The 19,528-nt window shown below is 39.1% G+C and overlaps 2 long non-coding RNA genes across 2 annotated transcripts in view; both read right to left on the bottom strand.

Moving 5' to 3' along the window:
- The window catches only part of LOC134170246 (uncharacterized), a 59,123-nt gene that overhangs the window by 35,543 nt on the left and 4,052 nt on the right, over positions 1-19,528 (bottom strand). The gene's annotated exons all lie outside the window — the stretch shown is intronic.
- Positions 5,260-7,354, bottom strand: LOC134170259 (uncharacterized). Its single transcript, XR_009967180.1, has 2 exons — positions 7,244-7,354; positions 5,260-6,998 (listed from the first exon to the last, which is right to left on the bottom strand). It is a non-coding gene; the product is annotated as an uncharacterized LOC134170259 (long non-coding RNA).

Genomic DNA, 19,528 nt, shown 5'->3' with positions numbered 1-19,528 from the left:
TGGCCGTTTTCTTACCATAGCAAACCCTCTGCCAGTTGTTTGTAGATGCTCATAACATTTTTATCCTCTGAAAATATATATTTCACGTTTGCTTTTGCTAGTTAAAACTTTTTCCATGATGTTCTCGTGCATTCCAATGAATAAAGAAAAGTCATAGACACAGCAACACAAAGGAGACACTTTCCTTCTAGCTTTGGCCTGACAAATATTCAAGAGCTAATGCAAATTTGAGGTTTTATTCAAACAACATTTTTCTAGGCACAAGAGTCGATTCCCACATTACTTGGAGCTTGGCTTTAGGTGTTCAGTTTGCAAGAGGCAGAGCTCCTGCATTTTCTTTTCTATTTATTATAATGTCACATCACAGTGTACAAAAAGGGGTGGCTGCTTTATCCCTTTCCTCCAGATTCATCAACCTCTACAGTCAGTGATTCCTCCCCTTCATGCCCTGTCCCCAGTTGTATGAGGTTCAACAAGGCCCAGTTGCAGGACCCAGCACTGAGTCACAACCACCCCATGCAAGGCTATAGCCTTGGGGGAAAGTGGCTAATAAGCTGCCCAGCAGAAAAGGACCTGGGGTCTCAGTCAACAACCAGCTGAACATGAGCCAGCTTGTTCCCAGACAGCCAAGAAGGCCAACAGCAGTGATCATCCCCCTCTACTCAGTACCGGTGATGCTGCACCTTGAATACTGTGTTCAGTTTTGGGTACATCCTTACAAGAGAGATATTGAGGTGCTGGAGAGGGTCCAAGAAGGGCAATGAAGCTGGTAAAGGGTCTGGAGCACCAGTCTTATGAAGAATGGCTGAGGGAACTGGGCTTGTTTAAGCCTGGAGAAAAGGCAGCTCAGGGGAGAACTTGTTGCTCTCTACATCTACCTGAAAGGAGGTTGTAGCAAGGTCAGTATCTTCTCCCAGGTAACAAGCAATAGGACAAGAGAAAACAGCCTGAAATTGCACCAGGGGAGGTTTAGATTGGATATGAGAAAAAAATCTATTCACTGAAAAGGTTGTCAAGAGCTGGAACAGGCTGCCCAGGGAAGCAGTTGTGTCACCTGGAGGTATTTAAAGTCAGCTAGAGGGGGTGGTTAGGGACATGGTTTAGTGTTGGACTTGGCAGTGGTGGGTTAACAGCTGGACTTGATCTTAAAGATCTTTTCCAACCTAAACAATTCTAAGATTCTAAGTACAAATTAGCTGCCTGCACCTTCAATAGATATTTCTTCTGATAGATCTCTAATGGCGTATTCACTCAAATAGTCCCAGTGAAATTCTTGTCATTGTTGAGCATGTTTCCTAGATCCTTTCCTCTTTGCTTTCTGCATTTTCAATTCTTCGTGAAGATGCTTAATGCAGTATAATTGAAACAATTTTATTGTCTCCAGCCATCCATTCTACCGTTACAGTGGCGGAAAATACTGGTCAATTTGACAAGTTAATATTACTCCAGTGGTCATTTGAACTCCTTTAAGCCACTGGGTGCTAAAATTACTTGTCATCTTCCTTCACCTGCAAACTGACTATAACTGGTCCATGAGAAAAGGAGAATAAGAAGTTTTCTCCACCAAAAACATTTACTGAAAGAGATAATTACAATTCTTACTAATTGACAGAGCACTGACTGTTCCTAAACAGTTCCAAACCACTTGAGAGCAACACTTGGTACTCTCACCTGGAGCTTCACTGATGCCTTCAAACTGACTTTTCTTCTTCCCACAGGGTTGGATCAAAGACAAATCAAAGTTATTTCAATTTTTCCTTTTGTATAGGCCATTCCTTGTAACCCAATTTATCTATCAATTGGATAGCTAGTGTTCAACAAATGTTCCAGTTGACACTTGATCTTAGTGCTTTGACTGTGTAACTCTGCTAAGTAGATATGTAGAGTTAATGTTGGAGCAACTGTCAAAAATGCTTCTTTCTTCCACCCAACCCTCTCTCTTTAAGCATACCTGATTTGTCCATGGAACTCATTATTAGTAGATACAATTAAGCCAAAAGATTAAGTTTTTAACAAGTTCCATTTCTATGTATACCAACAACACACCAGAAACATACATTATAGTTTTAAAATCTCTCAAGCTTCCTTCTCAAACTGTCATACAAACAAAATATCACCTAAGAATTATATGAAGGACTTGATCCTGTTCCCCTTGTAGTCAATGGCATTCCAATTAAATCAGCTCAATCCCACATATTTTTGCTTTAGATCTATTTTTTATATATATATATATATATGTTGCCCTATATAGATTATACCATATGCTCTCATAACATCAATAATGGTTCCCACTGACTTACAGCCACAACTACCAGAGAGGTACTGCGGTTAGCTCCTGCCATCATCCTGGAAAGTTCCTGATAAATCAGTGGGAATTTTATGGACTGGCTTTCTTCTCCCAGGAACAAATGCAAACAGTGTCACTGTCTGGACACTTGTCTTCTGCACCAAGACTAATGCATCAGTGTGCCGAGAAATGCCATTCTGGTCTGTCCTACTGCACCATTTCCCCTTCAATATCTTGCATTTAGGTTCCTATTCTTTAAAAACTGTTCATTGGGAGAACATAGGTAGTGTTAAACCAACACAGATTTCTGTCTGTCATTCATACTATGGTGCAGTCATTTTTCAAGTCACGGGAACTTGCTAATTTTAATGAGATCCACATAATGAAACACCCCACTTCAGAAACTTATCACCTTTCTGTCTTTAAATATAAACTTTGAGAACACATTTAGTAACACTATAATCTTGTTACAGGGATAATACTCTTCTTTTTAACGGTGATTAGCAGACTCTCTTAATAATAGCATCAATTTTTCCTTACAAAGCCAATGCAATTACTGCTGGAAAAAAAAAAAAAGGCTAGATGTCAGAAAACATAAGCTAGCTGCTCTTCCTAAACAACATGCATCTAAACTCTTCTGCTAGGCTCCTTCCTGTCCTTTAGCCCTTGCTCTTCATCTGTATCCTCACCATACGCTCGGTTCAGGAAGTATGAGGAGATGCTGCAGCCCGCCAGCTGTTCCCAAAGCAAGCGTGGAAGGGTTGAGTCCTGCCCAGCTTCCCCTCGGTGGGGGCACTTACTGGGGTTTCTCCTCAATTGGTTTTCAAACTTACAAGAACGTAATTATCACTGACATTCCTGCCCTTTTGTCAAGTTTGGTTGAAAAAAAGCAGCAATATTAGGAGCTGATTGACAGGTAAAGCAAATGATCGTGTAAGCCTCATTTCTGTAAGTACACAACCTAACGAAAGCCATAGAAATCTACAGAAACTCTAAAGCCCTGCGTTAGAAATACCGCTAGCTGCATGATCTAAGTTAATGCTTCATTTGTATACGGGTGTGTATTTAAAGATAATTAATATTAGCTGTGACTTTTGAGTCTGGTATCAACACAGTCTCCCTTTGTAGTGCCTACAGTTTTGTAAATGCAAATAATTTTGAGTTCAGTTTTGCATTTTTAATTATTAGCAGGCAGAGTTCCTTTGGTATTTAACTGCTTAACCATGACTCAGGGTAGAGGCACACATTCATGCCATTAATTGTGACTAGGATTTTCAGGTGTAAAGAAATCAAAGTGGATTTTAAAAGGAAAAAAATTAACCCCCAAGTGAATCTGGAACAGAAGCACTTGAGATGCATGGGCTTGGATTTATGTTTTAAAGCTTTGGTCAAAGAGATTTCCTTTAGTTGAACCAAGGTAGTGTATGTAATATTAATACAAATTCACAGTCTTATGCACATTTACTGTATAGTATTGGGGGGGGAGGAGATATACTGTGATATTAAAAAAAAGCCATATTATTTCGAGGTAGGCATGCCAAAAGCAGTTCTCTGGAACAGAAGGTGGCCTAATTATTAAAAGAAATGGCTTCCATCTCTGTGATGGTCTGACTGTTTGTGGATAAAATCCTACAACTGTGAAGGGCCTCATGCACTGCAAAGAAAAAAAAAGGGGGGGGGTATATGGGAAATCAAAGTGTTCAGCAGCCATACATCAGAGAGACTATACAAGAAGGGTATCGTATTTTTAGAGACCTCAGAATTCCTGAGCAAAGTAGTAGTTAGTACCAGGTCTACATCAAAAGAAAACAACATTCTGTGTCATCGCTGGCCTCCTCTGTGATGTTTTGCCCTCAGCTTCATAATACGCAAAAAAAGTCATGGTTAAAAAAGACAGACTGTCCCTTTAAAATTAGATCATCCCTTTTATTAATATGCAGAATGAGTTGTCAATTGACCAAGCAACAAATGTACATCCTCATATCCTCATTTTCACTTCTATCTATGAATATTTTAAAACCCTAATGTGTGCTTGGCCATTTGGGTTTTAAGCAAAGACTTATCACAGTGTAAAACCCCTCATTTTTATCCCTTCGCTGAGGGCTTCTTTTTCCCTTTTCCAGGGTGTCATTAAAAATCTGATGCCAAGAGCTGGGACTTGGCAAGGTTTGCGATATAATTTGCAATCTGCAGTGTTTGCTGGCTAGCCCCCACCTGCCCCCCCTCTCTTTTTCTGCTCCCCCCCCACCCCCTTTTTCTTCCCCCCCTTTTTTTTTAACCAGCCTGCCTGCTAGAGTCAATAGGGGGCATCCCTCATCTGTCTAAAAGAAAAATAGCAGCATACTAATTAGAATTCTATTTGCCAGAAGCCTCGGAGTTGCTGTGCTTATAGATTTCAAGCTTCTTTTGTTTGAATTAAATTGCCAACTTCCCCCCCCCCCCCCCCCCCCCAAACCCTTCCCCGCTCCCTCCCTTCCTTCTTTGCACTAGGCATGAGAGAGCGGGTGCCTTATTTGATTGAAAGAGGGGGTAGGGGGATGGGGAGGAGGAAAGCCTTAGCTATGGAAATGCTGAGGAAATGTCAGGGTTGTGTTTAAAAATGCCTGGTATGCTTTTCAGTGCCTGACTCCTGTCTTTCTAGCAGGGTTGTGGAGGGGAGGGAAGGGGGCCTGGCATTAAGCGCAGGCACTCTGCCCCTTCTCCCTGACACTGAAATTCTGGGGGAGAGCTGACATGCTTTTCCCCAGCTCAAAGCCAGATGGTTCAAGCTTGGATAAAACCTTGGGATGAGATCACAAAGCTTGTTCATAACAGAACACACAACATCTCTGTTTTTCTGTTAATACCTCCTTTTGTATGCATTGTGTGGGGTGAGGGAGGGGCCAGGGGATATGTCATAAATCCAAAGGAAAATGTCATATTTAACATTAATTTGTTTTCATAACCCTGTGAAAGATTTCAAGCTTTCCCCATTAAAATGTCATAATTAACCGACGGGAAATTTTATTACAAATAATTTCTTAATTTCACGAATAACTGAGCAAAATGCACGTCCAGGAGGTTTTTTTGCTGTCCTAAAAAGTCTGAACATATATATAATTACTTTTATTTACATGCAAAGATGGGTTCCACAGAGCACACTTCAATCACGGCCACATTTATGCAACTTCCTAAGTTTAGGTGACTAAATAATATTAAGCCTGCGTTCACTTGCCATCACCATGAATTATGCCCATGCACAATACGGCCATTGACTCCAGCCATTCACAGTCAAGTCTCATGCACTGATTCACAACTGGGGATAAGCAAATCATGGGGACAGAATAATGCATTTGATGATCTTCATATTCCTCATAATGACAGAATGCTTGCAAAGGAATAAGAATTCTTTTCAAATGCATTAATCAGTCACATTTACTTGACATTCTTCATGGATTTGCTGTCTCCTTACAAATTCTGAACAGAGCTCACCTATAGCTGTGATGGGCACTCTCAAATGGCACTGCTGTTTTTCCCTACCCAGATAACATTACATCAACTTATTTGACTTCTGGCATAAATACTACATAAATACTTACTATACAGCAAGCTTAGAAAAAACTGCATGCATCAGCTTAAAGCTTGCTATCCTTACAGCTCATTCATTCCAGTGCAGTTCTGTTTCCTACAAGTCCCTGAAAGGACAACATATTATGGACAGGAGTACGAACAAGGGAAAAAGCTAATTCCAAGTTTGTCTTGTTGGTCTGACGGTATTATAAATCACTAATTTGTAAAGCCAAAGTCTATTTCTGAAAATTTAGACCCTTAAGTTTAGTGTAAAAATAATATTAAAATATGACATCAGGTTTGACCTTCTTTTAATTTTTCTTTTAAATCACGAAACCTTTAAGAATAAATGATGTTCTAATTTCCTGATGGAATTTGGGTTCATACCTGAAAGACTATCTTTTCCTCTAAAAAAAATTATATACGTTTCATTGTAGTATATTTGATTTTGGCTTAGTAGATGCTGTGATAATTTTTTGCACGGTCCTTCAAAATATATTTCCTGAAAAAAGACAAAGCTAAAGTACCAGCTAACCACTGCATTTTTATGTATTCATTAAATATAAGATCTTACAGGAAAGAGGGAAAATATGGACATTAGTAACTCTTACATATACTCCTTGGTGCTATTACATTTTAATTAGCACAGTTTGCAGGCTGTAACCTTTCCTAGGCCTACATGATGCATGAATATTTTATTTGCATTACTATAAAGTAAAAATAATTTGATTATCATTCGTACTATTTATGATTACATGTTTCTAGACACGCACATAGTCTCTATTTATAGCTGAATTTAACATTCTTAAATAGCATAGAGTGCTGACAAGCAAAGCATTGATGTTTACAGTATCATGCAAACCCTGAAGCCAACCATGTTCACATCCCTTTGAATTACTTTTCCAATTCAAAGCCTCGAAGAGCCCAGTCCTCCTTTATCTCTTCTTGTTATAAAAAGTGGCAGGAGGCAGAGTGGCAGAATGACCCACAAGATGGCACCTGTCACCAGTGGGATTTCTTCTGCCTTCTGCAGGCCAAATTTTGTTTGAACTCACTATGGCCTCTGTCATATCCTCATTTTCCCTTCCACTCTTGCCTTTCCTTCTTAATCCCCTTCGTGCAGGCTCAGGCTCTGTTTACTCAGCTTCCAAAACCCTTTTTTCTGCAAGAAGCCAAAGTAAAACTTCATTCAAAGAGGGGGCTCAGGATTAAGAGGCAAACCCTGTGCAGGAGGAAGCCAGCTACAGCACCTGCTGCCTTTGCCTGTCCTCACTTAAAGACAGTTTCTCCTATATGTGATTACCAGGCTCATTCTTATAGATGTGCATCCGAAATACATGATTACTTTAGGTCTCAAAGGTGAGGGAGTTGATTAGCTCTCTAATGAAGCTTTTTGTTATTACTTACAGGCAAAGTACATCACACAGATGGAGTGTACCGTAAGACTGCTTCTTTATGGTGGGCCAGACGTATTTGAACTGGCAAGAGCATCTAGAGCAATGAGGTGAAGCGGTTTCTATAACTACGGAATCAGTGGAGTTTTGAAAAAACAGATTAAAGGCAGTGACAGAAAACAACAAACAAGCACTGCAAGACCATTAGGCCTAATGCCCCAAAAATTAAGCCGATAGTTCATTTGCTACACAAGCCATTTCATACTTCATCCAAAATTACATAGGTGAACACTCACCAGTTGCCTAATACAGTTAGAGTAAGTCAACAAAGATGATGTTGATGAACATCCCCCTTAACTTTGACTACACAAAGGGCCAAACCCAAACACTCTTACAGGGACACAGCACATGAAAACCTTCAAGCTGTATGTCACTGCATCACTTAATTTCAACAACTGCAAAGGAGAATTGTTCTTCCACACAAGGATACAGCAGATCACTGGGACCTACACAGAGCCTGGAGAACCAAGCAGCTCTTCTCTTGGGGCATGAACCCATCCTAGCCCCTGCTGCTACCCTACCTCCAGCTTTGAAGACTTACGTGCCTTTGGGTTTTCCTATACCTTGCTGTGCCTCAGCACAGCGTGTTGGGCTGTTGGTTTCTTCCATCGATGTGTTTGCGGTTTGAAAAGGGAACATAACTTACACGCTGCTCCTAATTGTCCTCATCCTTCCTGTCAACCTCAAAAATGCACCTAATTACCCCAAAGCATAAACAGAGTCTTTCAGTAGCCACCAGAAAGGGCAGGAGAAAAGAATGGTTCAAAGTTTCTCTTATTCCTAATGAAAGATGGTACAAGCCTTGAGTCTTACCTAGGGAAACATATAAAGTCATTAAGAATCTCAGAGTTTCACCAAACCTAACTAAGAAACTCTTGCTTACATGATCCTTTATACCAAGCCAAAACTATTAAAACCAACAGAGTTACCTTTAGACAGAAGTTAATTATAGTGTTAAAAATAGTTGTTACTATTGTGAAACCTTTCAACTATTAGCACCACCCCAGTGATTAAGGATATCCTTTCAATAACTGTCCATGATTAACACAAACAGCAGACTGCAGTCCTGCAGCCCATAGAAGTTGCTTTTGCTGCAAACATCAGAAGCAATTCTCATCTCTCATGCAATAAACATTTATTTTACTGAAATTCACCAAATCCTGGAAATCAGTAGAGATCTCAAGAAGTCATCTTTATCTCATAAGCAAACTGAGAAATAATCTAGGGGTTCCTGTAAACCCCTCAATAACCTCCTTTTGAATTAGAAAATATGGATTTATAAAACTGAAGTGGGTCAATGAATCATACCAATTTGCCTTGATTTTTTGGGAAGGAGAGTTTTGTTTTGATCTTCTTGATTCCTCGTTTCGCAATGACTTGTATTTCATTGTTTTTTTTCTGGTAGATTATGAAATCAAGTAAATCCAACCCAGGATGGACCATTTTGATCAATCTGAAAAGCAGCTTTTTTTTTTTTTGAGAATTCTCCTCTGCCAAGAATTTGAAAATGTCACATTTCATTCCAGTATGAACAGCAGCCAAATTCCAAACCCTCCAAATCCTTTGAAAAACTGAATTTCTGCCTTTTTCACAACTCCAGAATTAATTCTTTTCCTCAAAGACTGCAGGGTGGCTTAAGAAAGTGGTCAGCAGTTACAGATAACACGTGGGTGGATTGTAATAGCATTAGCCTTTTAGGAGCAAGGCCAGGATCATGGAGTAAGAGCATCTTGAGGGAAGACTGAGAAGCACCAGCTCTCCCAGCTCCTGGCTCTCAGTGAAGCCCAAGCATAGGCTCCAATGCCTCACATCAAAGCAAGATATAGACGCTGAAGCAAACGCCAGCATTTCCTAGCTCCCACTGAGTTTCTATCAATATTCTTAAACTTTAAAAAAGAAAAATACAATCTGGCGTAACTGCCTTAGAAGACTGCTGACTACTGCTACATGAGCCTCTCTACAACTGGAACCTATACAGGGACATAAATCCAAGAGCTGACCTGTAGCTTTGCACCCGGCCAAGGAAGCTATTAAATTCTTGCTGATTTAAGTTACTCTCCAGCAGTGTGGTGCCATTGCTTTAGAAAACAATAATAATAAACAAAATAATAATAATCTCCCGTTGTCCCCACAGGGAGCAATTTCCCAAAGATTGTGATTTTACCAGGGAACTATTTAAGAGAGCTTGGAAGACTTGAGGCTAGGTCTGCACTGGATCACAACTTGGTGGCATATCAAGGCACCACACTTGCTCATCACACTGCACAGAAATCTCGCCTACCACAGACCCCCTCTGGAATGATTCTGGCATAGGCAAAAGCACCATTCAGATGGAAGAAGCCTCATAAAGGTCACACAACCACCTAAGTCACGCATGTAAAAACCACAGCATCCCATGTTTGTTTACTGTACGTTTCATAGCCACTCAACCAGACCCAAACTCTTCAAAACAGGCTAAAGCCATCCCATCTCCAGCAGCAAGCAGGATAGTCTCCTTCCTTTCCACACTACCAATGGTGGGCCTGGCAGAGGACAAGGCACAGAACACGCTGCCCAGCCTTTGCAAGGGTTACCTGTACTTCGCTCTGAAAGGAGTTTTGGGTTTGAAAACTTTGCAATTAAACTCATCTACAGACAGTGCAATAGAACCAGAGACATCCTTTGCGTGTCAAAGACAGCAATCATTTGTGCTTTTTTAACCACTGTTGATTCACAGCTTTTCCTGTGCGATCTCCATTGCTTCTGCTGCTACCATACTTACACACTCAAAACAACAGGCCTGTAGAGCAACACAGGAAGAAAAAAAGACATTCCTTATTTGTAAAAATAAATAAGACAGTAGTATCACATGGCTGTGTTTTCTTGCATTATACAAATCCTGTATGAAAACTCTAACCTGTATATTCTTATAAAACACTGTCCCCTGTAATATCTCTTTGGTTTTGTAATTATTTTAGGCTTTCCACTCAGGAGCAATAAAAAGAGCTTATATTCAACCAGCACTCAGATTAAATAACTTTGAAATTGTGCCTTGTAGTTTTCTTTAATATAATTAATCTCAAAATGTTGCTCCCCCCACCTGGCGATAGTCTCATTGGAGTGGACTGGGAAGAGACAACAAGGAGAAGGATATTTTGGTTTTCATCCCAGTTAACCATTTTTTCTCCAAAACAAGATCATAAAAATCAAACAAAACCAGTAAGAGATAATTCTCCACCAATAAACTGATCAAGGGCAAATTTTCTGCAGACTTGCTAAACTGTCATAAAGGGAAGGAGGTAGAGATCAAATATACTGTTGAGCAAGGAAACAGAGAGCACAAACTTTGTCCTCAGCTCAGGGACAATGATGCTCAAAGATTAACCCACCCTCTCAATTAACACCTCACATGAAAATCCCAGCAAGGTCATAGGATCTGTGCTGCAACTCGGTCAATCAGCATTGCCTGCCTCCATACAAACCAAGATCGAATGCAGAATTAACACTGGTCCCCTCGCTCACAGACTCACGTCAGATTAAGCCCTTGCATGGAGGAGATATGAAAAGCATTTCTAATTAGGGTCTGAGGTTACTGGTTAAAATGCAGTCGAGCAGTCTACCAACCATTCTTCTCCCCCCTTTTTTTTTATAATTTTAATTAAACTCAGATACTATTTAATTCCTACCTGCATATATTTAGTACTACTTGAATGCAAACCTGATAAAGAATACTCCTGATCCCCACTTAGCTGCCACAAGCACTTATTAAAAGGAGGGTGACTGTCTTCAAGATCTTCCATGGGTCCCTTTGCAATAATTACTTTTTCTATCAAATGAAAAGCATAATATTTTTCTGTAAATAGATTTTTTTTTTGCTTTCTGAAACCTTGACTTCTCTACTCTTATAAGGAAATTATAATTACAGCCTCAGTATAGTGGTTAGTCACCGCCTTTCCAGTCCATGAGGAGGCTCTATTTCCCCCCATATGGGCTCCTTCTACTCTTATTCCATTGCTTATAGGATTCTTGAGACACATCCTTGAGGATATTTTGCACTCTTTTATTCTCACAGAAGCATTGCTGTACATCCTGTGGTTTGGGGAATGGGAGAGAAGGGACTTACCACTGGTTAGAGCCTGTTAAATTATTTGTAATTCTAGGGCACTACAACATTTCTGCCATTGTGTGATTAGCAATCTAGATCTCTCCATAACAATTTTTAATATCTACCATGACCCTGGAAGCCTTAACGCTGCATCTGCAGCATACTAAAGCCTCGTGACTCCAAATTATAGCTCTGAATAATTCAGGAATTGTAATGGTAGCTCAGCACTTATTAAAGCATTGGGAAAACTTTGGGATGCTCATATCTACAGGCTCTTCATTATTATTCTGATTATAAAGATGTTTTAATATATGCTGTTGCTATTCTTACACATTACCACAATGCCATTTGTGAAGAATCAGTAAGTGATCCAAGTAAACTCCTGTATTAAGCAGCTATACCTCAGAGTATAAAGGGACTCAGCAAAATGATGTTTCCTTTTTTCAGGGAAGATGAGTTATGTAATAATGCTTACATTAAATTCTACAATCCCAAATTATGTCTTAGACATCATAAAAACCTGCTGCTAAAGCAAAAAATCATATACATATAGAACTTCTCAGGTTTTTCCCTGATATATTAATTTGTCCCTATTTGTGTTAGTGTAAGTCTAACTGGTCTAATAACATATTAAGAGTATTCTGTTAATCCCAAATAAGCAGCTATAATAAACCTTAGTGACAAGGAGGATCTAATGAAGAGTTGAATTTTTCATGGAGCTTTTATTGGGTTCATCAGCCTCCTCAAAAGTCCAGGCCTTCAGTCGCACCAGCTCCGAAATCTGGAAGCGATTATCTTCAGTTTGCCAAGAATAAACATCTCATTCCTACTAGGAAAACTCCATTTGATGACAAAACTTGTTTGTGTCCTAAACTTTGAGCCACTGCCACTGGATGTCATACTTGAGTAGCTTTAGGTAAGTGTAAAAATTATAAAAAGCCTCAATAATAAATACTGAGAAAACCATGAGGCATTTTTAGTCCGAGAGTAATCTATAGCACGGAAAGCATCCAAAATAGCATTTTGGCAAAGTTTATTAATCAGCTGCTTTCCCAATCTGTTGGAAGAGTTTTATTACTTTCTGGACAGTCAGGCACTTGAACTTGTATTGCCTGTCCTCATTTGACTACCCTACAGAGGAGGTTTACCAGAGGAGATATCTGTACTTCAGATGGGTGCTCTAGATTCATTTAGAATTCAAAGCATCCTTTCCCAAAAACCTTGTAAAAATATCCTATGCGTTGAGGGGGAAAGTAGCCACAGCCTGGCTCAATGAAGCCAATAAAGCGGGTCAAACCAGAAAGAAATCCTAGTGCAAACACTGTTTATGCTATCAAGTCCAAAGCAGTGTGATAAGGTTTTATTTACAACCACACTCAATGTCTGGTGTGAAGCAGATGATAAGGTTTTATTATTGCTGCCTACTTCTGAAAGAAATTACTTTCCATGGGTGCAAAGCTGTGCGTTAGAGGAGACTCAGGTTGACTATTAAGGAGGAAGATGAAAAGTTCCACCATATAATACCTTTACAGATATTAACAGGTAGGTGGTGAAAGCTGTCTCCCTGAATGCCATCTTCATGGGAAAATAGACTCTGTTTTCATATGCAGGTGCCTCAGCACAATGATAATGGGATCACATACTGCCAAAATATGTTCACTCATCAGGATACAAGAAGTTTAACCTGGGTGGTGGCATGAATGCACGCATGAGGTTGAAGGCAAGCCTGCGATCTTTGGTTTTGCCAAATTACAAATTAAATAAAAATGCCTGATTTGTACAGCTATCAACTGCTCTCAGGCAAATGACAGTTTCACACTACATCAGTGAACAAGCTTCTCAACATTGGTAGGAATCGAAAAGAATCTTGTGTCAATCCTATTCAGTTTTATACTCTGAAAACATCTCCCACCCTTTACAGGTATAACCTGGTTTGGGGATGTTTTTATTATTTCTTTTTCAAAATAAAATTCATTAACTTCATTACTTAATTATCCATTAAGCTCCAGAAGGTGTGAAGGTGTTCTGGGATAGGTGTATATTAGGGTTCCTTAAGAAAATGCTAAAGAGATAATAGAAGCTTTCTTTGTCTACTACTGTCTATTCTGGAAACTATGTTCGTGCTGTTTAAATGCAATAGTAAAAAAATTTGGAAATGTTGCAAACAGCTTTGAAAATGGGAAAAACGCGTTCTTGTCCTTTCCTGCAGTGAAAGAGAGACAATGACTATCCCCAGCTCCAAAAGGATACCAAGAAATCCCCTGAATGTCACAAAGCAAGGCAACAGGAGCAGACAGCATAAACAAAAAATCTTCCAGGGTTAGGGATACAGGCATAACACTGGGGTCTGTGTTTTACTTCTAAAAACAGGTAAGGAAGAGATGGACAATTAACCACCATGGAAAGGAAAAAACTCCTCACAAAAGACTTTTCACTCTTAAATGCACCATCATTTTTAACAAAATGTGCTGTCTCGTTATTCATCCTCAGATTATACCTTCCCCCTGCTTATACTAATTCAGTTTTGCGTGCAAAAGCACTACTTGCAAGTGTACTAGTAGAAGAGCTTCTGTTTAGGCTGACAGGAAGAACTTGTACTTAAAAGAGCTAAAAACTTTAGATAACGTTGTTCTTTCCTAAAGCTCATCTCTCCCATTCAGCTAACTAGTATTCTTTCCATTTAATCTACTCAGGTAAAAATAACCATTAAATGTCACCTAAGTATCACTTAAATTCTATAGTGAGGATTTATGACTAGGATTAACTTTATGCCAACTTTGTCACCTCTTAGTACAGGGTTGAATGACAAAAATTCATTTAACCACAGTTTGAATCCCATTTCTTCCCTGCCTCTGGATTCATATACATTTTTCTTTCCAGCATATATTGATCTCAGGAACACAAAGCCACTTTTTAACACCTTATTAAACACAATATATACAAGGTAACATATGGAAAGTATAATAATGAAGCCAATATAATATAATAATGATAGTTGAAGCTGTATCAAATATGTAATTAATATTTTAATTATATATCTCATATCTGCACCCCACTGTGAAAAATAACTGGGTCTAGTAATTTTCATGGATGATGACAAGATTACTATTACTAATGGTCTGAGGTACAAGTGTTTATTTTTACCATTATTAATGGTACTAATTATGATGAATATGATTATTTAGAGTCATTATGTGGTAGAAGAGTTTGATGATCCACTCAGGTGCCTAGAGTTTAACATTCTCCATCTACCATAGATGGAAATTAATGACATGGCTTAACTCTATTGCTATGATACTCACTGTCATACAAATTGCTTTTAAAGAAGAAAGAAGCAAAGAAGATCACCCAAGTGTGCTGCCCATTTTCTTTATTATCCTACAAACTCTCATGTTTGTGAATCAGTAAGAAAGCCTGATAATAAGATGTTACACACTGGAAAAAATGAGACTGGCTTTCACAGATGGAGGGACAGGTCTCACGTGCACTTCTCCACACAGAAGCGTAGTTTTCATTATTGAAGGGCTTGGAATCAGAGCCCTTGGACATGGCACTATGCATACACAGGCATCCAAAAAATGCTTACATCGTCATGATAGATAAGGGAATATTTTTTTTTAACTCCCATTTTGCAGATGGAAAGCTTACAATACAAAAATCTAATGGGCTAAAACCACAGAGTTTATACCTCTCAGAGCATCTTCTGTCATACCTGATCTCCTGGCACACCTAAGTACCTATACGGATATTTCCTGCATGGTGACATGAATGATGTATTTGGGCAGACAAGTTGCCACATGAACTTGAAGACAAGCTGCAAACTGTTTTGCAGACTCACAGGTAGGAAAACCTCATTTGATGGGAAATCTTGGGCTTGGTATTGGCAGAAAGCATTGATATAGACACAAGGCTGTGGTAGGAATAGGCACAGAACACACATTTCCTAAAACCAGAGTCACAGCCTCAGCACAAGGCCACCATAACATTGCTTTCACTGGAATCAATATGTTAGTCTCATATCCACGGCATGGCCTCACAGGTCTCAACCAAATACTGTCTCGGTGAGGAAAATGTATGCATAATTTTGCCATCGATTTTGAAGTGAGTCAATGCTTAACCCTTTGCAGGACAGTATCTCCTACAGATACCATGGACTGCTTACACTTTAACTGCTCATTGACTATAAACAATTGTCACCTCTGCAGCGAGATTCCTCATGGCACAAAGAAGAGAGAGGGCAGAATCATTAACTAGTTAAGTCTGACAAATACCGACTCTCAGAAAAAGGAAGGCAGAAAATGGACCATTCTCACATTGTAATGCATTTTCATCAGTGACTGGCACACTGTTAGGATCGGGATCAAAGGGGTTGGGATGCTGGTGCCTTTGGATTTGGGCCTTTCACATTGTCTGATTGATGGAACTGAAAGGCTTCTGCTTGTAAAGCAGTCACCCCAAACAGCTGTCTCTTGCTCCTGTCCTCCTCTCCACTGCAGCATATGCAGTTCAGATTTCATTTATCAGCCCCTTTGAATAGCAGCACTCTTACAGTGGAGGTAAAACCTTGCCTTAAAGAGGCTGCTTAGCAATTGGCATGCATGCACCGTATTGCTAAGCGTTTGTATGGCATTAGTTGCCAAAGGGCATGCAGCAATGCGTACCTCCTATCTCCCCCACTTTTCTGGTTTCTTAAATTATCAGTGTTTTACTTCTCTTTCATGTTCAAAGCATAGCAAATTTATTTGATATATTCTGAATGCTGAAGCATGCCAATGACATCAATCAAACTACAGAACACTGGGAAAGCTGCTATAGAGTAATCAGAATTGGCCATAAGCTATAAATATCTACTGTCTCATGATTCTCTTGGCTGCTATGCAAACTTTGATCATTAGCACTGATCAAAGATCATGAGGAATAAAATGGTATTATGATATAATGGCATGTATGCCACAGCTGATACTAAGGGCTATAGATGACCTATGCTTGACTATATCATCTTTCTCTGTACACCAGAAACATTCATTAAAATGGCAGGCTTCTTTCTGCTGTACCTTAGAGGATATGTAACAGAAAACTGTAGTACAATCAGAATTGGCATAACTATTCATGACCAGCCTGGTATTTGTATTCTCTGCAACATACCTCCCTATAGCACTGCACAGGTGACTCAGACAATGTCTAATTATGCCTGAGAGGTCACAAAACACAACTAATAATTTTTAGTGTCTTCTTGTTTTTAGATGGATTGGATGTTTCCTCTCTAATAGCAGGATATGCCAAGCACTTCCTGGGTAGATCTTGCATAGTAAATTTACACAAGCTTGTTTCTCATTTATTCATTTGAGGATATGTCTTGCTGAACTTAGCTTTTATTCATTCATAAAACATCCCCCATGCCCAAACTAAAACACAGACTACAGGCTCCCCACCCTTGCTGGCCAGTGCAGTTCTCTGTTCTATACTCTGAATCAAGTATTTGAATACCTTATCAGAGCTCCAAATATTTCAGACAAAACAAAGTAGTATCCAACCTTGTAGCTGTCAAATAAAGTTCTATAGAATTGCTTTGCACAAAAGAAATTAAATTAATGCAACCTTATTCATTAATCTATGAGTAATTTTCCCAAAAATCCCACCCAGAAACAACAAACTGCTTAAAGCTTTCTTAACCTTCTGCTTCTTCCAAGAAAATTAGAATATCTTTCTTTAAAATTTAAGAGTTAGCATATACAGTCAGGGACAAGAAAGCCTTGTGACTTGCATGGCCACATGTATTTCACAGCTCTTACCAATAAAAGCTACATAGCTAATTTGTACAGTTATAATGAAAAGTGCTGGATACGCATCCATAGGCAAAATTACACCTGAACAAACCAAAGTGCATCTTTCAAACAGAAGGTTACAGTTCTCAAATGTGCTATTCAGCATGATGATCTTATTCTGCTTTGTTAATATTTCACACTTCCTTGACCCTGTAGCTTCAATACTTTCAAAAAGTAACTTACTAATAGGTAGATAATTACAGTTACCCCGTTTTACACATCAGAAAAGAAAAGACACAGAAAAGAGAAGCAGTATGTCCAAAGTCTTACAGAAAGGCTGAAAAACAACCACTAGAATGGGTCCCACCTCTACTGGGACAAAGCCAAGTAATTTAAACCAGCTGAGTTAGGAAAGGAAATCAACCAGAAGGTGAGCACATACCAATGAACTGGATCTGTATGACTGTTCTCCCACCCAACCCACCAGAGTTATATGAATTATTTTCTCTATTAATTCAAGCAAGTTCTTTTGGTAGCATACTTAAAGCGCTGATTCGTATACAGGCTTCACGCTCTAGGTCAGAACAAATTGTCCTCAAAGGCAACACAGTTAAATTGAGTGGAACTAGCATCCACCTACTTCCAAGGTACATAATATATATTATAAACTTGTCTTACTTGGCACCAATTTGACAACCTCAGTTTGAGAAGACAGAGTGAAAATGAATTTTAAGCATTCAGGTACAGAGAAGGATAACATTCATTATGTATAGTCCTTTAACAGATTGCCCAGATTATGGAGGCCCTTCAGCAGACTTTAATCTCCCTGTTGCAGTTTTAGCTACTTCATGTAGAACTATTATGTAGCTACTACTACAGTATAGACTACCATATAATCTAGAGTTTCCCATATAGACATCTTGCATATTCCATGTTGCTTATTACATAAATTTACCCTAGTCCTTTGAGATTTGTGAGGCAAGAAGCCAAATTCCACTCCACATATATGAATGTGAGGAAGGAAAGGGCTGAAGATAGGCATTTATCTCAATGTTTGTGGACAGTGGAGTTCCAGACACTTTGAAACTATCATGGACTCTCACAAAAGCTTTCACTAGCATCCATCAAGTCTGATCTGGTGAAAAATTCTGTGACAAAACATGTTCAAAGGAGCCATGTACAATCATGCCATGCAAAGGTGAACTCAGCACTGTTACATCATTCCTACAGGTATGACCTGAAACGTTTCAACACACTATTTCTGATTTACATCTGTATAAAGGAGAACATATTCTGGCTCTTGGATAAACATTTTATTGTCCCTTTGATTTGTAAGTGCTCTTTCTTTACCCATTTTGGGAGGAGGGGACTATTTCATGCAGTTTCTTCTCCCCTTATTACTGATTTGTGAGTTAAGGCTTCAGATTTCCTTATCTCACCTAAAACCAAAATAAGAGCAAAGTCAGAAGTGTAATTTGACTTCTTCTTTGGGTCATTCTCAAGGTCACTCTGGCAGCAGTCTGATAAAATAAATAGCACAAACCAACAGGAAAAACCTGAATTACAGAGCCTGTTCCAGTGCCTACCCAAGTCAACAGATGTTTGCACTGGTTACAGTGGGCATTTGATCAGGCTCAGGAGGGGATAATTTGGCACTCAAAACCACTTTACCTCCTTTTTTTTCTAATTGCCATTATCTCAATCTCACTAGCATAGTCCAATTTTGGGCTTACGTTATATGCAAAGACCCATTGTGTTGTCAAAGACAATCATGATGCTGTTATACTGCCCTGATGATATCCCTGTGTTTTTCTCTAGTACACTGGCTCCTGTGTACTCTCCTGTAACCTCTTCTGAGATTAGCATTTCCCACTGCCTTGCTGGTATGATTTTCCTTTAAACCCTTTCCCCCCCACCACCATTGTAACTCTAATGATACATTCATTAGGAAAAAAGACAGCTCTTATTTTAATTATCTGTCATTCAGACACATTTTCTTTACATATATTTCAAGCATAATTAATTTCATAAAATAGTTTCAGTTTCTCAGCTCAGATTCACATGTGCCAAAGCGCAGGTGCATAGGTCCATAGGACGAATTTATCCTTTTAGTTAGTGATACACTGAGACTGTACACATATTGATACACAGGTACACCTATACCTGCCTAAACCCATAGACAGAAACGTATCAAAGACACTGGCATCAGTTTGGAGCTAGTTGGTGACAGACAGTACCAGAGAAAAGTACATACATACAAGCAAACAAATATCATACTAACTTCTTCATAAGATTTGAAGTTCACACATGAACTTCTCTCAGGCGATCATTTTAAACTACTCTGAAGAGAAAAACTCACATAAAAAGAGGATTCCTGAAGGTTTGCATT

The sequence above is a fragment of the Pezoporus occidentalis genome, unplaced genomic scaffold, assembly GCF_034315485.1.
Source record: "Pezoporus occidentalis ecotype Australia unplaced genomic scaffold, CSIRO_AGI_Poc_V1 ctg11, whole genome shotgun sequence".
NCBI lineage: Eukaryota > Metazoa > Chordata > Aves > Psittaciformes > Psittacidae > Pezoporus > Pezoporus occidentalis.
The sequence above is the reverse complement of the archived record's forward strand: the minus strand, read 5'-3'. Positions and strand labels throughout refer to the sequence as shown.